The sequence below is a fragment of the Ambystoma mexicanum genome, chromosome 7q (genome assembly GCF_040938575.1).
Source record: "Ambystoma mexicanum isolate Mex_15411 chromosome 7q, UKY_AmexF1_1, whole genome shotgun sequence".
Taxonomy (NCBI): Eukaryota; Metazoa; Chordata; class Amphibia; order Caudata; family Ambystomatidae; genus Ambystoma; species Ambystoma mexicanum.
The window spans coordinates 4,118,053-4,133,818 of NC_090941.1; the positions used below are offsets into that span (position 1 = coordinate 4,118,053).

General features: G+C 48.0%; 1 long non-coding RNA gene across 2 annotated transcripts in view; it reads right to left on the reverse strand.

The window, feature by feature from the left end:
* LOC138527804 (uncharacterized) overlaps positions 1-15,477 on the reverse strand; it is a 184,969-nt gene extending 169,492 nt beyond the window's left edge. For both annotated transcript variants that reach the window (XR_011284046.1, XR_011284047.1), the window contains exons 1-2: positions 15,408-15,477; positions 15,167-15,298 (exon numbers count right to left, since the gene is read on the reverse strand). This is a non-coding gene — a long non-coding RNA (uncharacterized lncRNA). The remainder of the gene's footprint in view (positions 1-15,166; positions 15,299-15,407) is intronic.
* Between the last annotated feature and the right edge of the window lie 289 nt (positions 15,478-15,766).

The window sequence follows — 15,766 nt, forward strand, 5'->3', positions numbered from 1 at the left end:
TCTATGCAAGGGAGATATCAGGGAGAGCTGCTCAAACCCTTACAACTCCACCAGAGCAGGAGATGAAGGAATAGATGACAACCGGCTGATGGTTTTTCAATTCTCTTTTTCAGTGCGGTCTGAACCCTCTTTACCAGTCCTCACCATGTTAGATTGCGGAGCAGCAGGCAATTTTATTGATGTCACATGGGCAAGAGAGAAGCACATTCCGCTCCAAAAAAAGAAGAAATCAATACCAGTGGAAGGGGTCGACGGCTGTCCTTTGCCTTCTGGTCCAATCACTATGGAAACCTGACCAGCCTGCACATTTTCCGCTCATCCTAGGCATCTCCTGGTTAAGGCGGCATAACCCTCGGATCGACTGGGGGTCCAATAGGTTAAGCTTTGACTCTGAGTACTGTGGTGAGCATTGTATTAAGGAACCTTTGGGGAAGGTCCAGTCTGCCTGTAAGATGATCCAACAGTGCACTTCCATTTCAGCAATTCCGGTACAGTACCAAGCATTCTCTGAAGTTTTCGAAGACATGATCCCAGGACTCCTCCCACCTCATCGGCCTGAGGACTGCAATATCGACCTTAAAGATGAAGCCCCACTTCCATTGGGACGGATGTATCCTTTATCTCAGGTAGAGAAGACTGCCTTGAAGGCATATCTGGAGTCTATCCTCAAGAACAGACTTATTCGTGAATCCAAATCATCAGGAGGGGCGTCATTATTTTTCATATCCAAGAAGGATTCTAAAGAACTCCGGCCCTGTATCGACTACAGGGGATTGAACGGTATAACCGTTCGAGATATATATCCTGTGCCACTGATTCGTGATATACTAGAAGCAGTACGGGACTCACAAGTGTTCACTAAACTGGATCTAAAGGGCGCTTACCATTTACTATACATTAAATAAATGTCGCGGCAGGAGAGGGAGAGGAGAGGAGGGAGAGGAGAGGCCACCTCAACCCACTATTTATATCAACATTTCACCAGCATTAAACTGTTATGAGCTTAACCCGAATATCTTATATGTTCGGTTAACTGCAAAAACCCTGACTACAGTGAAAATCAAGAATGGTTTGGGGTTCAGTTTAATTTTTTCACCTAGGCTTAATTGCATGTTTCCCATCTGGACCATCATTCAATATAGTTAGCTTCTTTATGTTTTCCTAAGATAATAAATATTTAAAATGTATCAGAAAACGTTTCACATGTTAGAGTTATTGAGTGAATGAAAGCTTTGCATTGTCTTTTTAATACACGCAGGAACTCTCTTTACCATGCCAGTACAGAATGCTGATTTGGCAACCTTTTGCTCCCACAATTTACTTTTAAACATGTTTATTTTTCTTTAACACCAAATCATCAAACACAATTATAGTGTTGCAGTCACATCAGCATAGTTAAGCTTGCAGGACACTATGTAGGATAATAAAAAAATGGTTTTCATCTGTAAAGTGTGGTCCCGTTCCTGAAAGTTCACCAAATTTGGAAGCAACTGATCTGGCTCCCTCTAATTACTCATGCCAGGTTTGGTGAAGGTTTGTGAATGTTTCCTTGTAGGAAATAAATTAATGTTAAGTGAAATTAGCTCTTTGCTTTTAGGTTTTTCACAGACCCTCCAAAGAACATGCTCTTATGGAACATATCTCATAATTATCCCCCTGCAATTATCCCCAAATCCCTACAACTCTGAGGATCGGTTGCAACCCCCACTGTGCTTTGATTGTGCTTGTGGGAATGTAAACCTGAGTGAGATTCTGCTTGAATTAAGCAAAGATAAGGAGGTTGTGTTGAATGTGGCAGGAGAAGTTGTCAAGTTACTATGCTTTGGTAACCATCGCGACATCACCTTACAGAGTCCTGGTAAATCCCTTCAAACAGCTCCTCATACGATGCCGGGTGCTACTGACTTATTGTTCACCCTACCTCCAGCCAGGGTGGAAGCAAAGGGAAGCACCCCACAGAGCCATCTGGTCATCAAGCTGCTCTTCCCAGAATCGGGTCATCACCCTGAAGATAGGCAGAGGGCAAACTTTACGACCAAACCATCAAATCCACAACTTGTCCCTGTGTCTAGGGACAGGGATACCCACAGAGATTTAGGGTTAATATCAGAGACCATTGACAAATATCTCAGCAGAATCTGCCCAGTAGTCCTCCCAACCCTGGCGTTCCCTCTGAGCCTCATTCTTGTCATATCAAGCCTCATTGTGCCTGCAGCTGGAAAAGCCCCAGGATTTCAAATTGTGTGTTTATGCTAAACATGCCAAGGTTGACAGCAGGGCTCTTTGAAGATCAAGAAGCCCTGGTAAACAAATCTATCCACTGGCTTTGCCGTGTGAGGGGCTACAGATCTAGCATCAGAGCTGATATTCTTGGTTGTGAGAGAGTCAACATGCCATAGGGTAAGGATAATTATATTCAGCTGTCACACTTATCACCCCTTTGGTTCAAAGATCACCCTGCATCCACACTCACCTGCCATTGGGCAATCGCAGGAGCATTATGGAGAGGTTAAGAGTCTGACACCATCTGGCTTGGTTTTGATGGGTGAAGAAAGTCTTGAAGGTGTTGACTGACCACTATTGCCAAATATCCCTTTAGCTTTGGTGTCTGGTCCCCCCATCAATCAATTAATCCAAGCCAGAATGTAAAATGTTATGTTGGATTGTGGCTAGTGTTCACAGACTAATGGCTGATCTAGACTGGATTAGTTCAATTCATGATTTTGATCTTGTTTGCTTGCAGGAATCTTGCGCGATTGAAGTTGATGGTACAACGTCCTTTCATCGACACCCGTTTTTAAGACAGGTGTTTTTAAGCAGAATCTTGGGCGAAAAAACTTTTCAACATTTTTATGGGGGGTGGGTAAGGGAACATAAAGGGTTGGGGGTAGGGAATAAAAAATAGGTAGATTACAGAGCCTTGGGGGTAACCCCCCAAAATAATGTAAAAAACATTTAGAAACGTTTTTTCATCAAATATTCTGCTGAAAAACACCAGTCGTAAAAACGGGTGTCGATGAAATGACATAGAACCAAGTTGATGGCATATAAGGATTTAGTGCTCATATGATTCTGGCCAACAGTGGTCTAAGGGGGAGACCCAAAGGTGGGTTATTGACTTGGATTAGCCCCCAGACCAACAGACTACCATGACTTGCAATGCTTAGAAACAACTACAAGAGAATGGGAGGCCAATAATTTGGTTTAATATTTATAATAGGCCCTAGGCCCTACTGTGAGATGCGTTTGGGGAGCCTTCACAAAATGCTTAAGATCCTTTTGGACTTTGAACAACGAGATATGGTCTCCCCATGTGGGCTGGCGATGAGGGACATCAATCTCCAGATCGAGCCCCTGAAAGATATTATGGACCTATGGGATGACCAGGATTTTGGGTTGGGCATACCACCTTTCAAGTGTGCCAGTCCACTGAGAACTCTCAAGTATGCAAATGAGGCAGTACATATATTGTTTAGGATGCTAATTTGGAGCTTGTAATGGTGGAATTACACCTGATCAACAAGCAGAAGTCACCTACGTTTGGCATAGTGTGAGCTCAAGGATTGACTGTTTTCATGAATGTAAATGACTGGGAGAATGTAGCAAGCCTTGAGGTCTTCAAGTGCAGCAAAAGTGATAATTACCCGATATGTTGTGTCATTCATTTTGTGATCTGCCGGGAGTACAATAGCTTGACTGCACCCAGCGCTGTTGTAATTTTCTTTATGGGTCATGCCAGGTGTTGTGTGAAGTGGTCCTCCATTGATCTTCCTTCCCTCAAATCTAATATTTATGGCACCATCGAACCCTATCTCACCACTAGTTGCATGGACAGCAATGCCGCCCGAATGTTCTGGATAGTTATAAAGAGTTAGTGCATGCTATGTTCCCTTTCTTTACCAAACCAGCGAGGAAGATCAAGCAGGTATCCCTGTCAAATAAGGGTTGTTTTGATAAATAATGTAAAATCACTAAAGACAGATTGCTATCATACTTAAAAAATTAAGTGGCGATCGACAATCAGCACCTAAGAAATCTTAGGTTAATGTATAAAGATACTATCCAGAAAAAGAAGTACACGTCTGTCATCAATAAATGGGATGATTTATTGTTCAATTGTAGAGGGGTTGTTGCAATAATGGTAAAGGAGGTGCAGGAAGCTATCAAGGGTCTGGGAGATGGAAAGGCTCCAGGCCCAGACAAGATCCCCATTGACCTCTACAAATATGAGAAGTCTATCTGGGTGCCTCCCTTATGCAGTGTTTTCAATACTGTTGCCGCTATAAGAAAAGTTCCACAATCATGGTGTGAGGCAGAAAACTTGCACTTTTACAAGAAGGCTGACAGGAACCTCCTGGGGAATTATAAACCCATATCCCTTCTGGATGCAGCTGGTACAGTGTATGCCAAAGTGTTACTAGGCTGTATGCAAACATTGCCAGATAACTGTAAAATCCTTAATCACAGGCTGGCTTCTGGCAGGGTATAAGCACAGCAGTTCAGTTTTTTTTATATTGGGCTTGATCTTAGCCAAGTATACTTCCCTTAGTCAGGTTAAGGTTTACGCAATTTCTGTCGATCTTCGAACGGCTTTCGATTGTGTTCCACAAAGGCTATTATGGTAGGTGCTCCAAAACAAAAGGTATTCCAGGTAAGTTAATTGTTAACATTAAGGGTGTAATTCATAGAATTTAGCGCACAAGTGGCGCACGCGGCTGGCGCACCGACTGCGCGAGCGGCAGTCTGCGCCAGTCACGTGGGGCAAAAACCCATTTCAGTGCACAGCATATTCATGGATTTCAACATCCATAACCAGCCGTGGCGCAGAGTGGTGCAGCGACCCTGCAGCAGTACCAGTTACGCCCCAACCCCGCCCCGTGTGCCAAAAACATCACACAAATCCCCTACATGGCGCAAAGGCCAGTGGACCAGCATACAGCCCCCCAACCACGAAAACACGTGGAAAACTCCCTGCGCACCCCTCGGAATATGCGTACCCAGCTCGCTCTAGCGAAAACATGTGTAAAAGCCCACCCGCACCCCCGGAATACACATACCCTGCTCGCGCTAGCAAAAACGCCTGTAAAAGTCCACGTGCACCCCCGGAATACACGTAGGCCAGCAAAATCGCCTGTGAAAGTCCATGTGCATACCCCGCTCGTGCTAGCGAAAACGCGTGTAAAGGTCCATGCACACCCCTGGAATACATGTAGGCCAGCAAAATTGCATGTGAACGTCCGTCTCGCACCCCCGGAATACACGTACCCCGCTTGCGCTAGCGAAAACGCATGTAAAAGTCCACGCGCACCCCCGGAATACACGTAGGCCCGCAAAATCATGTGTGAAAGTCGACGCGCACCCCCGGAATACACATAGGCCAGCGAAATCGCATGTGAAAGTCCACACGCACCCCCGGAATACACGTACCCCGCTCGCGCTAGCGAAAACGTGTGTAAAAGTCCACGCGCCCCCCCGGGAAAACACGTAGGCCAGCAAAATCACGTGTGAAAGACCATGCGCACCCCCGGAATACACGTACCCCGCTCCTGCTAGCAAAAACGCATGTAAAAGTCCACGCGCACCCCCAGAATACACGTAGGCCAGTGAAATCGTGTGTGAAAGGCCACGCGCACACCCGGAATATGCGTACCCGCTGTATCAGGTAAAATGCATGGGAAAAGTCCACCCTGTGTTGTGGCCTGCCAGCAGGCCCTGATACATGTCCCCCAGGGGTGATGGGCTGCCTGCGGGCCATGCCCAGGGGTGAAGGGCTGCCTGTGGGCATACCCAGGGTGAATGGGCTGCCTGCAGGGCATGCCCAGGGGAGATGGGCTAACTGCGGGGCATGGGGAGGGTGGATGTGCTGCCTGCGCATATTCCGGGGGTGCGCGGGGAGTTATACACGTGTTTTCGCTGGCGCGGCCGGGGTATGTGTATTCCAGGATGCGTGTGGATTTATACATGCGTTTTCGCTAGCGCAAGCGGGGTACGTATATTCCGGGTGCCCTCCCGGGTGTGCCAACCCCCTCCCCATGCCCCGCAGGCAACACACACCACAGAGGACCACCCCACACCCCTGGGCATGCCCCACAGGCAGCCCATCACCACTGGGCATACCCCGCAGGCAGGCCACATGGCACCATGCACCGGAAGCCCTGACACATGTCTGCCAACCCCCCACCCACCCCCATTGACGGGCACCTGCCAGCAGGCCCCGACACATGTCCCCCACCCCCCCACCTACCCCCATTGACGGGCACCTGCCAGCAGGCCCTGACTCATGCCCCCCACCCACCGCCATTGACGGGCACCTGCCAGCAGGCCCCGACACATGTCCCACCCACCCCCATTGATGGGCACCTGCCAGCAGGGCCTGACACATGTCCCCCACCCCCATTGACGGGAACCTGCCAGCAGGCCCTGACTCATGTCCCCCACCACCCCACCCACCGCCATTAAGGGGCACCTGCCAGCAGGCCCCGACACGTGTCTCCCACCCATCCACCCTCATTGACGGGCACCTGCCAGCAGGCCCCGACACATGTCCCCCACCCACCCCCATTGACGGGCACCTGCCAGCAGGCCCTGATACATGTCCCCCAAACCTCCACCCACCCCCATTGATGGGCACCTGCCAGCAGGCCCCGACACATGTCCTCCACCCCCCCACCCACCCCGATTGACGGGCACCTGCCAGCAGGCCCTGACACATGTCCCCCACCCTCCCACCCACCCCATTGACGGGCACCTGCCAGCAGGCCCCGACTCATGGCCCCCACCCCCCTCACCCACCCCATTGACGGGCACCTGCCAGCAGGCCCTGACACATGTCTCCCACCCGCCACCCACCCCCATTGACGGGCACCTGCCAGCAGGCCCTGACTCATGTCCCCCACTCCCCCACCCACCACCATTGATGGGCACCTGCCAGCAGGCCCCGACACATGTCCCCCACCCCCCGCCCACCCCCATTGATGGGCACCTGCCAGCAGGCCCCGACACATGTCCCCGAAACCCCCAAACCCCCACCCACCCCCATTGACGGGCACCTGCAGCAGGCCCCGACTCATGTCCCCCACCCAACACGTCATCACAATCCAGACCCATGGCCCTTATGGCCACCCAAATCCCATCCCACGCCACCCCAGTCCAAACACCCAACCAAGCATTCCATCCACTCCACATTGAAAACCCCATGTCATGACAGATCGCAAACAACCAGTACGGCCATGAATACATGTCCGTCAGACCCACACAATGGCGACACATGACTGAGAAAATCCACATTGTGACATACACGAAACCAATGAGAGAAGACCACACAAATGAATTAAAAAATAAAAATGTATTCTATACAAAACGGAATAATGAAATGTAATCACAAAAGAAAAAAATAAATAAACAAAAGTCTGGATGTCCAAAATAGAGGCAAAAAAATGAATGAAGAAATCAATGAAATCCAAAGTGAAATGGCTGCAAAGCGTCCGTCCATAAACCAAAATCTAAAGTTCGAAAAAAAGAAAACCATTCCTCCATGGTAAAAATAATACAGTAAAATCTGGTCCATAATTATGTACAAATATAAAATCACGGCTCCATGAGCCCGACAATCCAAATAAAACAAACGAAAAACCTACCTAACAAACAACTATTTACAAAAAGGCGGGGCATAGTCCATGCGCCCCAAAGAAAAATAAAAAAGAAAGGAAACCTACACCTACTAAACTATTTACAAAGGCGGCGGGCCAGTCCCACGGCTCATTTAGTGATGTTCCAGGCCAGGGCATCATCGAACTCCATTCGATGTTCCGGAGGCGGGCCTGTTCCGTGGCCTCGAGGTCTCGCAGGGATGCAGCCATGGAATCCCTCAACTCCCTGCGAGTTTCCTCAGGGCCCTCCACCCGCCTCAAAGCCCGGTGCATGGAGTTCTCTGCCCTGATCATCCTGAGCCGTACCCTCTCCGCCCGCCGCCTCTCCGCATCTATTTGCCGGCCCAACCGCTGCCACACGGAAGACACTCCCACTCCAGGGTCCTCCTGCCCCTCGGCCAATGCCTGCCCCCGGGGTCCTGGAATTGTAGTCCTCCCAGCGCTTCTGGACGTGTTTGATGTCATGGGGTGCCACCCCCTCTGCATTGATGGCACCCACTATGTCCTTCCAGATCCTCTTCCGTCCTTCCTTGTCGGCGCGCGATGGTGTGAAGAGGGCATCATAATGCCCCAGAACTTGCTCCACCAGGATACCAACTTCCTTTTCACTGAAGCTGGTAGCCCTCTGTCTCTCTGCTGGGGGGTTGCCACTGGTGCCGGAATGTGTAGTTTCGGACACGGCAACCCCCGAGCCAGGTGTGGGTGGGCAACTGGGTCCTGGGGCTGGGCTGTGGAGTGATGGAACACCAGTCGGGAGTTTTCTGTTCCAGCAGGGGTGGTCACAGCAGCTGGACCCCTGCAGATGGCAGATGTGCAGGCACCAAATGGCAGGGCACGGTGGCAGCAGGGCAGTGCACGGTGGCAGCAGTCAGGCAGGCAGCAGCAGATGGCTCGTGGGAGGCTGCTCGAGGCTCTGGGGGGCAGTAATTCGGCCTTCTGTGCAGGAGCGTGGTCTTCCGTGTGTTGTCGCGTGGCCAGCTTGATACGGAGTGATTTGGAACATGAAATACAGCACGTTTGCGTGAATTCCGAGGAAAGGCGCTTAGTACATAAGTGCGCAGGTGATGTAACGCGTGCGTGGGCATTTCCTTCGGCACGGGTTGAAGGTCCCATGTGGGTCTCCATCTCTCTGTATGTGCTTTTCGTGGAAAGCGGTGCGTGTGTTTTCCAGATGTTGGGGTTCACACGCGATTACTTCACAGCGGCTACAGTGCGTACTTCTTCTTTTGGTGTGGGCGTTGGCTATGCATTCTTCTTATACACACAAGGCAGACAGTGAGTCGCACATGCTATTTTTCCTACTGCGGGTGTCCCTGCTAGTCGCGTACCCCTTTTTTTCGGGCATACTAGCATGCGTGTTGATCACGTCCGCATTTTTTGTATTCCTGGCTGCCATAGCGTACTGCGTGTGTTCTTTACATGCACGTGGGCTACAGGGGGTCGCATATCTCTTTTTCTTGCTTTTTTGGGATGCCTGAGCATTGTGTGACACATCATTTCTCCTAGGGGGCCAAAGATGGGACATTCATCGTAGCTGTATATACATGGTTGTTGTTTGCGCGCACTTTTATAATGCGCAGGGACGCTACTGCCTGCCTTCGTGTGGCGGACGTGTTTAGGCCTGTGCGTGTCTTTGGCCGTGCGCAGGTTTCCCCTATTCGATTCCATGAATACGTGTAGTTCGCATGCGTGTGGGCGTTCTGTGTACTTCCCAGCAGTACTTCCGCAGTTCCGCCCTTATTTTCATGCGTTGTTCCCCATTCCGCGTGTTCCGCCCCCTTTTTGGTGTGTGCGCTATCGTTGTGCACTTTCACTGTGCGCGTCCCGCACAGCGTTCGAGCTGTTGCAGTGACGTGTGCGCCACACGCAGATTTGGCGCACATCCTCAGGAAAACACACGCAGGGCCTTCCATGAATCGCACGTGTGCGCATGCGCTTGCTTTTTCACGCTTGTGCCAGCTTGCGCCACAAATATCGGTGCACATTTGTTCCATGAATCGGCCCCTAAATCCCTTTATACTGATAATAAGGCCGTAGGTAGATGGGGTCTGGGTGGGGAATTAACCAAACCATTTTAGGTTGAGTGTGGGGTCCGACAGGGATGCGTGTTGGCCTCACTTCTCTTCTGTCCATATAGTAATGAGATCATTAAGGAGCTCCTGGAATCCTGTCTTGATCCTCTCAAACTTGTATCTCACAAGTTTCGTGCATTATTTTTTGCAGATGATGCAGTAATTCCATTTACAAATCCCATGGGTCTTAAACACAATCTAGCCATTTTTAATAGCAAGTGCAAGGAATTATGTCTTGCGTTTTACACTGACAAAACTAAATCTATGGTGTTTAGGCACAGGCTCTCGAACCGGCTCAAATTAAACATTGCAATCGATGGTAAACATCTTGTAACAGGCCCTATTTTGAGTCTCATATCAGCTCCCACTTTGAGCAGACATGGCCAGTGCCTGTACAACTTGAACAACTGTGAGGACTGTAGCCCTCTCGTCTATTCACCAGTCTTCACAGAAATATATGCACTGCCCCAACTGAACTGGTTTCCATCTTCACTTGAGATCCTACTTCCTTTAACTGTGCCTTGTTTTATTTTATTTTCAGTAATATTTCATTGCTGTGGTTGCTCTCTGTGTAACCATTTCATTTCTTGCCTGTCTCCTGCCAAGATACCTATATTTGAAAAATATAGAACTTTATCGAACATTAGCACCCGGCACGCGCGGCGCAACGAGAATACTGCGTGGTGATTGGCTCATTTGCGAGCCATACCACACGGTATTCCCTTTTACGCTGTGCGTGCCGGCTACTCTGTTCCCGGCGAGGGGCGTGGCAGCCCCTCAGCCAATGAGGAGGCTCGAAACAGGCAATCCCCGCTCCGGGCCTCCCCATGGCTGGAGGCTTCCTTCATCCCCCGCCGGGGACTCAGGTAAGAATTTTTTTTTTCCTCCCACCTTCCACACCACCCGAATTACCTTCTATCCTGCGATCTCCGGCGGGGGACGATGGAAACCTCCAGCCGTGTGGAGACTCTGAGCAGGGCCATCCCCGCTCCAAGCTTCCACATGGCTGGAGGCTTCCATCGTCCCCCGCCGGAGACCGCAGTCCTTTTTTTTTTTTTCCCCGTCCCCCTCCCTTCCACCCTCCCAACCCCACTTACCTTCTTTTTTCATCTGGAATTGGGAGTGAACGCGCTGGGAACACTTGTGTTCCCAGCACGTCCGCTCCCGATGGCCGCCATGGAAAGGGAAAACGGACTACGTTTTCCCTTTCCCTGCAGCCATTTTTTTCATGGTTTTTTTTTTCTGTTTTGAAACAAGCGAAACAGAGAAAGAAAATGCCATTAGCACCCCGGTCTAACGGGCTGGGTGCTAATGGCAATAAGACCCTCAGCGGTGGGCCAATACCGCCCACGGTAATACCCCCGGGGCTTCGTTAAGGCCCTCGCTACGCTCGGGCCTGTAACTACGGCCCCGGGGGCATTACCTGGGGCGGTATTGGCCCGCCGCCTTGGGTCTTATTGCCACAATAGCATCATATCAGCTAAAATGACTGCGTTAGTGAGTCATTAGAGTATATTTGTTGATGTTTCCCATCTTCTTCTGGATGCAGGACTTGTGGTAACTGTTTAGGTGCCCACGAATACTCTGTTCACGAATACTCTGTTCAAGGACGCAATACAAAAATGCACAGGTGGCTTACTACTGAAGCAATGATTGCGCAAGACCCTTGTAAAAAGAGAGGTGATCATGATTCTACTCAATTGTATTCTAGTGCAGGAAGCCACAGGTGCACATCATCCAATGTAACAGGTTGAACAGCTTAATAGGTAAATACCAACGGTACACCTCAAAATGGAGACAGTACAAGAGGCAATTCACTACAAGAGGAAAGTTCCCAACCTCACTAGATAGTCAGGATGCTTGTCATCACATCTGACAGTCCAGCTCATCTCAAGTTTCACAGTTTAATCTCTGATTCATTCTCTGGTTACTATGGTACTGTATCAGCACATCCAATGCTGTATGAAATGTTCCCCTTTGCCTCATGTCAGCACACAGGATCTTTACCATAGGAATTGAAGCAGTGTGGGGAACCCTGCAAATGCAGGCAATCAAGCAACACCCTTCCTAAGTTGATTGTTTGATCCATGCATCCTCAGCGCCCATACATCAATAAACACCAGGCACGTGTGCACCCTTCTTCAACAACTGGCTTTCTAAGTGAGCTATACAGTTTTGCATAGAGCCTTTGAAGGAGCTGGAAATCAAAACTGCTAGGATTCAAGAAGACATAGGTTCATTAGCACCCTTGGTGGGAGCACTAGCCAATCAGTATGTTTGTAATGCTGGCTGTATTATATGGTATGGGCCACGTTCCTAGTTCCCCCACGGCTGTGCACCCCTCACCCTGTGCCTCCATTGCTTCCTCCCTCATACGGCCTTTTAGTAAAAATGTACCTTTCTCCTTTCTGGCGATACCACGTTTGCTAGACATTTCGTCATTCCATTCAACACTGAGAATGGACTCCTGTTGGCGATACAGCTTCGTTGGACAGGAAAAGGGTACGTTTTTTCATTTAAAAATGTTTTCTTAGCCATTAGTACCCGCTTGTGTTTACTCGCGGGTGCTGATGGCAATATACACCTCGGCAGCTGGCCGACCCTGCCGGGAACGGCACTCCCGCCGCATTAACTGGAGACATCAGGCAGGAGATGGCTACCTATACACAGTGTCATGGCATCATAATTGTCTTTGCTCCATGAACATGTTTTCACCAAAACATCCTGCGTTCATACTGTAATCATAATGTATCACCTTCTAAGCAGTGGTCCCAATTACACAGAAATCAGGACGAAAGTACAATTTTAACTTTAGCCCTGGAATCTCGAGAAGGGAATAGCTGTCTATTTTATCATTTCAGAAATCACCGTTCTAATTGCCAGCAGATTGAGTTTGGGTACAAACAGCAAATTCGTTTAACTCAAGGGAGATACTCCCACCTACAGAAGGAAAGGTCATCCAATGAGAAGGCCTTGAATGTGATCCATTCTTTTGTTGTATCTTTGTTAGTAAGAACAATTTGTGTCAAAGTCATATATCAACATGCAAGGGTTAAAAGGTAGATGCCACATGTTATGTTATCTTATGTTATGTTATGTTATGTTATTGGGCATTTGCATGGCGCCTTTCACCATTGGTATGATCTCAACGCGCTGTGGTTTGAACGCCCTCGGGGACCGTAGTCCAAGTTAGTGGAGAAAGTCAGTAGTGCCTGTCTGCACTCTGTGTGTGTGCAGCAAGGCTGAATTTTACATGGTGGGTAGCTGCATTCTAATGCTAGACGTAGTTTTAAGGTTTTGAGACCTGTAGTATGTGTGTAGCTAGGCTGAATATGCAGCTGCTTTCTAGCGAAGGTGATGCTTGTATATGAGATGATGTCTGCAGCTAGGCCAAATTTAACGTGGGGATAGCTACATTCTATTGTTTTATGGTGCAGAGGCCAGGGTCAGTATATTGGTAGGTATGTGCGAGTATCCATGCAGTTGGAAGAGGTCCCCTGTTCCTGATTACCTTCCTGTGCCTACCAAATTAACTTTGCTCCCTATTAGAGAGGTTTGGTGCTTTGGTTCTTCAGGAACCTCTGAGTCTAGTGTGGACTCAACTCTGTTTCGCAAAGCATGGCCGTATCTTTCCATGGCTTAAGAATATAATCAATGTTGAGTTTGGCCATTTCCCAACTACTGTATGAGGCTAGTAGCTTCCCTTTGCTGAGGAATGTGGGTTTGGAGGCCCAGGCATGACAGGGGCTGCAGAGGGTAGTATCAATTCTACTAGTAACAGTCCTGGTGCATTACTGGGCAAAGGCGATTCCAGCTCTCCTATCCACCAACAACCATGTCGAGTGTGGCAATTTCTAATTGATTAACACCTTCTCAATAACCAGTTACATCCAGGTCAGTAAGCATTACAAGCACTACCTAAAATACGTGGTTGGGTACTCTAGGAACCCAAAGGGTCCAGCGTCAAAAGCCAGACCATGCTAATAGTGATGTACCTTTCTGACATTTTCAGGTACAGCAGATGACTGAGTATTACAAGTGTAGTTTATGGTTTGAGTTGCGAGCAACATAGCATCATTGTCCTTTACAAGAGCTGAACTGGCCAGAGACATCACCTGATCTAAGAGCATAGTACATAGCCACTACAAAACAAAGAGCCAGCCCAATCATAACGTTAGAACACCAGTGCTACTAGGCCCAGGGTTCAGAGTGTCGGGCATTCATTTCCAGACAAATTAAGAGGCAACACAGGCATCACGTTAATGCATAGGTGCTACTTGGCAATTATTGTGGAACATGTAAAGAGTCAACATGGTCATAACGCTAAACACAAATGCTACTGGGAGCAGGGTTCCATGTCCCGGCTATTCTTACCTATCTGCACTAGTGGATTCCAGGCAATTTCTTAGCCGTGGGTGGTTGGTTCGAGAGGCATGGTTTCATGGAGGGGCGAAAGCTCAATTGGTCCTTTTGTACCATTTAGGGGGAAAGCCAGGTTTTTAGTGCTTTCCAGAATGCCATGTAGTCTTGCATGCATCAAATGAGGGGGAGCAGCGAGTTCCAGATTGTTGGTGCCAGGATTGAGTAGGCCAACCCTCCAATCCTGTGTGAGGACAGGTCCCTCAAAACTCAACGAAGGGCAAACAAGGGCACACTTTATACAATACAATTGTAGGATATCCTTAAACTCACTCCATTCAAGGTCGTTTTTTGTAAAAAAATTATGTATTTTCAATGATCAGTGTACAAAGACGTACCGTTTTCAGTTTGAATGAATTTGTGATTACACAAAGTAATTACTGAGATTACAATGCTTTACAATTTCATAATCCAAAAATGTCCTACATTTGTGGATAATATGACAACTCTTAGTGTTACAACATTATTCGGTTATCGCTTTTGCAAAGTTTGCACCAAAGAAAAATTCATTAACATCAAATTCAAGACAACATCATAATACGAGTCACGTGAGTCTTCTGTTTCAGAACAAACACCATGTACTTATGTTAATTCTTGCTGTTCATACTTAATCACAATTAAAATAGATCAGTGAACTCTGAAGCACTAACCTTAGAACACGGAATGAACCGGATAACATTGCCTTTCACATTGCTAGAGTAATTCATGTGCCAGTTCCGTAGGTAAAAAGACTACATTAATTTGCTGATGATAACACAGAAAGGGTATCCAGTGGGATCAGTCACTAGTATACCGCTAGTCTATTTTCTAGTGCAGTGAAGCAGGTATGCTCCCTGTCTGATGATTCATCGGCTGGACCGTTCACATAAAGAGAATATCGATTCCCAATTGCTGTGAATTATTCATTATTTTAGACACGTTACTGTTGCAGTTGCTATACTATATCTAATACGGCATATATGTGTTATTTAGTGAAATAGTATAGTACACACCCTTCTGATATTCCTAAAATGTATCTATTCATACCTTTCCATGAAGCGTGTCCGTTTAATTTACTAGCTTCTGGTGTAGGTTGCTTAGAGATGCCTCAGCGTCGTCTTTGATGGCGTTCGTTGTCACAGGCGCGTGGGCGATATACGATCTGTTACAGGTTTCTATCTGTATGGGATAACGTGCTTCTATTAGTTATTATTACTCATGGGGTGATACTTGACCCGATTATTTGCAATCCGCACTATATTTTGTCCATGAATGTTGCCTCGCTTACCTCTACATCTGAGCTATGTGTGTATCCATGTTCACGATAGCTTGCAGCGGCCTCTCGCGTTTTTCGCATCGGCGCATTGCTAAGCAACCACGATGCATGCAAGTTTATATTAGGTCACTGTTGTTAACTCGGCGGTGTGTGAGTGCCATCTTAAGAAGTGTTCGATGTAGATCCAAAGTGCTACTCTTACTCAGATCTAAGATGGAGTATCTGCCAATGTGGAGGTAAAACTAACTCTCTTATGATTTAATTTACTAGTATCACGTGGAGGTAGTGAATGAATGGACATAATTAAATATATTCACCCATGGGCTCTACATATTTCTGTGCCATTATATAGTGGATGGACAGCAAACACA